The 5,427-nt window shown below is 46.3% G+C and overlaps 1 long non-coding RNA gene across 2 annotated transcripts in view; it reads left to right on the top strand.

The window, feature by feature from the left end:
- Nucleotides 1-10: 10 nt before the first annotated feature.
- LOC104911323 overlaps nt 11-5,427 on the top strand; it is a 6,292-nt gene continuing 875 nt past the window's right edge. Inside the window, exons 1-4 of one of the 2 annotated variants that reach the window (XR_002115721.2) lie at nt 11-2,199; nt 2,613-2,753; nt 4,646-5,141; nt 5,268-5,347. This is a non-coding gene — a long non-coding RNA (uncharacterized LOC104911323). The remainder of the gene's footprint in view (nt 2,200-2,612; nt 2,754-4,645; nt 5,142-5,267; nt 5,348-5,427) is intronic. The other variant, XR_793821.3, reaches the window with a different exon arrangement.

Genomic DNA, 5,427 nt, shown 5'->3' with positions numbered 1-5,427 from the left:
TTTTTTCACGGCCCCATGGCTGTGAATAGGTGCCTTCAGCTAATTTTATGAAAAGGGGCTCTTTCCAAGGCTAAGGTAGAGTAGGGCTTCCTGTAAGAGAGAGAGAGAGAGAGAGAGGGAGGGGAAAAAAAGTACTGCTCTTGATGCAATCTTTTCCTCCTCCTCCTCCTCCTCCTCCTCCTCTTCCTCCTCCTCTTCCTCTTTGCCAGCCCTCTGCCTCTCCCTGCCAGCTTCTGCACCGCAGGGGGAGCGGGGAAGGTATAAAAGTCCCCCCCCCCCCGGCTTGGTTACCATTGGTCGGCCCGTACTCAGCCTTTGACCATCGGGCTGAGAGGCACGGGGTCATCTCGCAGCCCTTCCCACCGCACCTCAGTGCATCCCACCCCCCGTCCCACCCCCTGCTCTCCGGTTGGGCAATGCGTGCTGAAGGGGGCACCCACGCGAAGGGTTGAGATAAAGGATTTAAAAGTGATGAAGCCAACCCCCTCTCCCCCATCCCCCCCATCCACCCCAACACCGTCAGTCTGCCTCGCTGCCCCTCATCCATGCTGTTCCCAAATTTATGCCCCACATAGGGATTAAAAATATATTTACTGGGGGAGGAGGGCTCAAAAAGGAGGTTCCTGAGAGGGAATCCTGGGGGAATCCTGGGGAAGGTATTTCTACTTCTGCTGTTTTATTTCATTTTGTTTCATTTTGAGGGGGCTGTTGGCTCACTTCTCTCCAATCTGCTCAACCAAAGGGGTGGGACAGCCTCCATCCCTGGTGGGAACTGAGCAAATGTGTACCCAGGGCTCTATAGTCTTTCTAAGATGAAGGGGGGAAAGAAAAAAAAGAACTCTGCAAAGTTTCGTGGTCCCATCACATCTCTTCTGCTGTTTTTTAATTTATTATTTTTATTTGGGTGGGAAAGAGGGAAGAAGCAATAGTTTTGCTCATATGTTGCATTGCCCCCCACCTCCTGCTGTTACAGGAAGATGATGTAAATAAAAGAGGATCTGATATGGTTTAGGAGACATCCAGACTTTGGTCACCCCTCTGTAACCAGAGCTGGAACTGGGCCAGGGATGCCTTCATGCTGGTAATTTCTCCATCCAATCATTTAATGATTAAAGGCAGATACTGCTGAAGCTGTGCAAGAAGGAAACTGTTCCTTCCCTCCAGCCCCAGCTCAAAGTTGGCCCAGCAGAACCCCAATCTTATGGCCACCAAGACTCTGATGGATGTTCTTCTGGATCCCTGTTATCTACAAGAAAAGTAAATCCAATACAATAGGATTCCATAAATCCAATTACAGCAGTCTGCTTCGTTGCTCTTTTCTGGGAGGATAGGAGTTGCAAGGGCTGCAGGTCTTTGGAGTCATGAGCATCAAACGTAGCTCTAAAGAGGAGTTTCCTCAATTAGAGGATGTAACCCAGCTCCCATGGCTCTGTGCAAGATAGGAGTGAGGACACATGAGGTGAGCAGAGCAGGCTTGTGGGAGCTGAGCAGTTGGACTGTATGGCTGAGGTCCCTCTAAAGTCACAGTGAATCACACAATCATAGAATCATTAAGGTTTGGAAAAGACCTCTGAGGTCACCAACCCCAACCCAGCCCACCATACCCACTGCCCACATCCCTCAGTGCCACATCTCCATGGTTCTGGAACACCTCCAGGGATGGTGACACCACCACCTCCCTGGGCAGCCTGCGCCAATGCATCGCCATTTGGAGAACGAATGCTTCCTAACATCCAACCTGAACCTCTCCTGGCACACCTTAAGGCCTAAACCACGGTTGGAGCTCCTTCTCACTCAGAAGAGAACACGTGAGAATTTCCCAATCTGCATCATCCCAGCACTTCTCTTCCCAAGCAAACTGCCCACTTCTTTCCCCACATGAAAAGGGTCTCTCTTTCTCAGCCTGACTCATTGGGTGCTGAGGATCAGGCCCTCTGCTTTTAGGTCCTACCACCACTGGAAATTCTGACTCCCAGGAAGATGCTTTTATCATCTCTATTCATCCCCAGACATTGTGTATTCTCTCAGCCAAGGTTACAAGGCAACTCTTCCCCTCTCTGCAAACCTCTGAGAGAGAGATGAGCTCTTCTGCATGTCCAGATGCCTGCTGTTGTTTGTCTGGTCTCTTCCCACTGGAGGGCACAGGACTCCATTCTCCTGCAGATCTGTTCCAGGCATCTTTTTTATGTCAAGGCAAAGGTAATTCGGACATCTAAGTTTTGTTTTGTTTTTCTTTCAGATTGTATCCATGAATGTGTGTATAATGAACCCAGAAGGAATGCAGCACTAAAAGAAGCCTTTGTAATGTTGCTATTTTAAGGAGACTCTTGGGTATGGCACGCATTGAACTGAGTTTCTGTAACATCTTACAACAGACCAAAATGTTTAGATCCTCCTACTGATGTAAAACAGCATAAAAAAAATACATAATCAATCTAAACTGGCTAAGGTTTCGACCAGGAATTATTGCTCTTGTGTATTGTAGCTAACTTTTATATGGCCTAATAATAAACATCTCCTCCTCCCAGCTGGGAGAATGTTTCCCTTGTGGTGGAGATGAGACCCCAGCCTGGATAAAACACCTCTTGTCCTTTCTCTCCTGGGTCACTCAGGTTCAGTGAAACATCACGACTTGCATCAGCCAAAGCCTTTGATCAGGGAGGGAAAGGTCTGACATGGATGGGGTTGACAGCCACACTGCAAAAATCCCTCATTGTGCAAGAGGCCAGTCCAATGACCGTGTGTCACCAAGGGTGAGACAGCCTTTTCTGCTCTGTTTTCACTTGGCTATTGCTGGTGTTTTGTTTGCAAAGTCAAGGCCAAAATATACAAGAAGCAGCTTTGGACACGTTGCGTTTGTGCATTTAGCCAGATAGCCATGATGAATTTCTGGCCATTTTTGTTGTATGTGTCGTAAACAGCAGAATTTTGCTGTCAATTCTATTTTTATATGGTCAGAGAGGAGAAGGAGTAGAATAGAGGTGTAATTGACACTGTTTGTACAAAGCTGAAGTTGTAACTCTTGGCTGAGATGACTGGAAGCGGTGTGTGATGGCTTCTTTGTTGGCTCTTTAAGAAAACTTCTGCTCTGGGTCTCATGGACAAAACCCAGGGTGAAAAATTCTCACACTGCAAAATGAGAAGCCAGATGAAAAGCCCAGAGAAGCTGTGGATGCTTCACCTCTGGAGGTGCTCAAGGCCAGGTTGGATGGGCCCTGGGTTGCCTGATCTGGTGGGTGGTAAACCTGCCTATGGCCCAAGATTGGGACTGGATGACTTTTGAGGATGTTTTCAGCCTAAATTATTCTATGATTCAATGAGTTTCTCCATTAGCATCCAGCAATCAAGGAACAGGGCTGCTTTGGAAATGAATATCAGAATAAGGAAAATAGGCTTTTTGTACTTACAAACAATAAATGCTCAAGAAGAACGAGGATGAGAGTCAAAGCTATTAAGACACTTCCTAGGACAGCGTTTTGGTTTTCAGCAGCTTTCTCTTCTGTTTTGTTTCAACTCCTTCTAAACCCTGCTCCCCGTCCTCCAAGTGGATGAAATAAAAAATAGTAATAAATAGATTTTTCTCTACAGGAAAAATTCAAAAATAAATAAATAAAAATATATATTTTTAAATTACATTTCTCTGCAAAAGCTCTTTACTTCTTTAAGTACACAGAAATGCTTGTGATATGTGGCCATAGATGGGCTATATCCCTCTTCTAATGCCCTGCAGTATGGTTTACAAGATGACTCAGTAAATGGGGCAAAGTCAACACTGTGGGGTTGCGTGCACTACATTAGAAGATGAAGAGAATGTGTCAGAAAGAAGATCACAGAGCTGTAAATGGTTTGGGAGAAGAGAGAGATGAGGCACATGGAGTTGAGGTCTTGGGTTAAGGTAGACAAGGGATTGTAGGAGGTGGCAGATGAACCCAATTTTGCATCTTAAGCAAGTCAGATAGGCTAACAAATTCAGTGGTAGAACACAATTGTCAGTGGCTTCATACAGTGATCTTTAGCTGAAACAAAGTTGTACAAAAGGAGCTCAGGGTATGCAAGTAGCTGTAGGACAATCCTCATCAGCAATAGGCTTGGCATCCATTTGGTTGTGTTTTCGTACAGACAAGGTGGGGACAGGCAGGCTCTACAAAGCAACATGTGCTCTTGCCTTATCCCATCTCTGTTATTCTCCTTCCTGTAGGCTGATGCTTGGACCCAAATAGACACAAGTAGAAAGGAGATCAGAGCCCTGGGCTTTTCCCTGCAGAGCAGCAACTGGTGCCATTTCTGGCTTATTCTCTATTTTTCTCTTCCTAGTGAGGGTCTTATGTTATTTATCAGCTCCTTCTTTCAAAAGAGCAACCTGGGAAATTTCACAACACTTTTCATATATGGTTACTCTGCCTGTGGCTCTCCACAGCTTAGCTGTTTCAGTGATATCTGCACAGCAACGAGCAACAGCATTCCTGTCCTAAAGGAGAAGTGGGTGTCTCGAACCTCCTCACTTTTCTCCATATGCACAAGATCTTTTTTTGCTCCTAAAAAACCCCAGACCCCTCTCTCGCATGGCAGACTGGATGTCCCTGGCAGCACACCTGGGCTTGAATTGATTTTTCTTCTTTTTCTGTGTGTGTGTGTTGTCATCCAGTGCACGGCCAGAACCAAGGGCAAACTCCAGTTGGGAGGTGAGCAAGGAAAACCCCTCCAAAACAGCCAGGAGCTAAAAAGATTTGGCAAGCTTTGCAGGAGAAAACTGCCAGCAGGGAAAGACGAGGTGGGAGCATTACTCCCGACAGAAGAAGCTCTGATTAGCAGATTATCACTTAAGTGATGTTGATCCCAGCCACACTGCCTTCCAAATGAGCCCTTTCACAGCTGCCAGCTGTGCCACGGAATCGTGAATGTAAATGAGTGGGCCAGATCCTCTGCTGGCATCCATGGAGGCAGCTTTGATGGACCGTCCTGGATCCACAACAGCTGGAGGAGTCTGGCTGTAGCAGGAGCCCGACTTGCTCTGCAGATTTCTTTGAGAGCCTGTGGGAAAGGGCCTGAAGCTGGGCGAGCTGCAGGATAGGGCAGCATCAACTGCACATCTGGAGGGACCCTCGAGTCTCTGACTTTTGCTGCCAGACAAAGCCTTCTTTGTAAGTAATAATTGGTTCTATCTTTCATTTTCATGATCTTTTTTTTTCATTTCGATTACCATCACTAATTAATTAATTGGCGTGTTTATTTATTCATTTTCATTTACTTTCTATTCCGGAGATCAGACTGGAGCAATCAGCCCCACCTGATGCCAGGCAGGGTGTAAAGCAGGATGTCGGAAGCTGGAGCCTCCTTATCGATAGCCGTAAGAGATCCTTGCTGAGTCAGATAGGGGAAGGATGAGATAATTTGTTACATTTTTTTCCTTTTTTTCTTTAATAATAT

The sequence above is a fragment of the Meleagris gallopavo genome, chromosome 6, assembly GCF_000146605.3.
Source record: "Meleagris gallopavo isolate NT-WF06-2002-E0010 breed Aviagen turkey brand Nicholas breeding stock chromosome 6, Turkey_5.1, whole genome shotgun sequence".
Taxonomy (NCBI): domain Eukaryota; kingdom Metazoa; phylum Chordata; class Aves; order Galliformes; family Phasianidae; genus Meleagris; species Meleagris gallopavo.
This window is presented reverse-complemented; position numbering and strand designations above follow the sequence as displayed.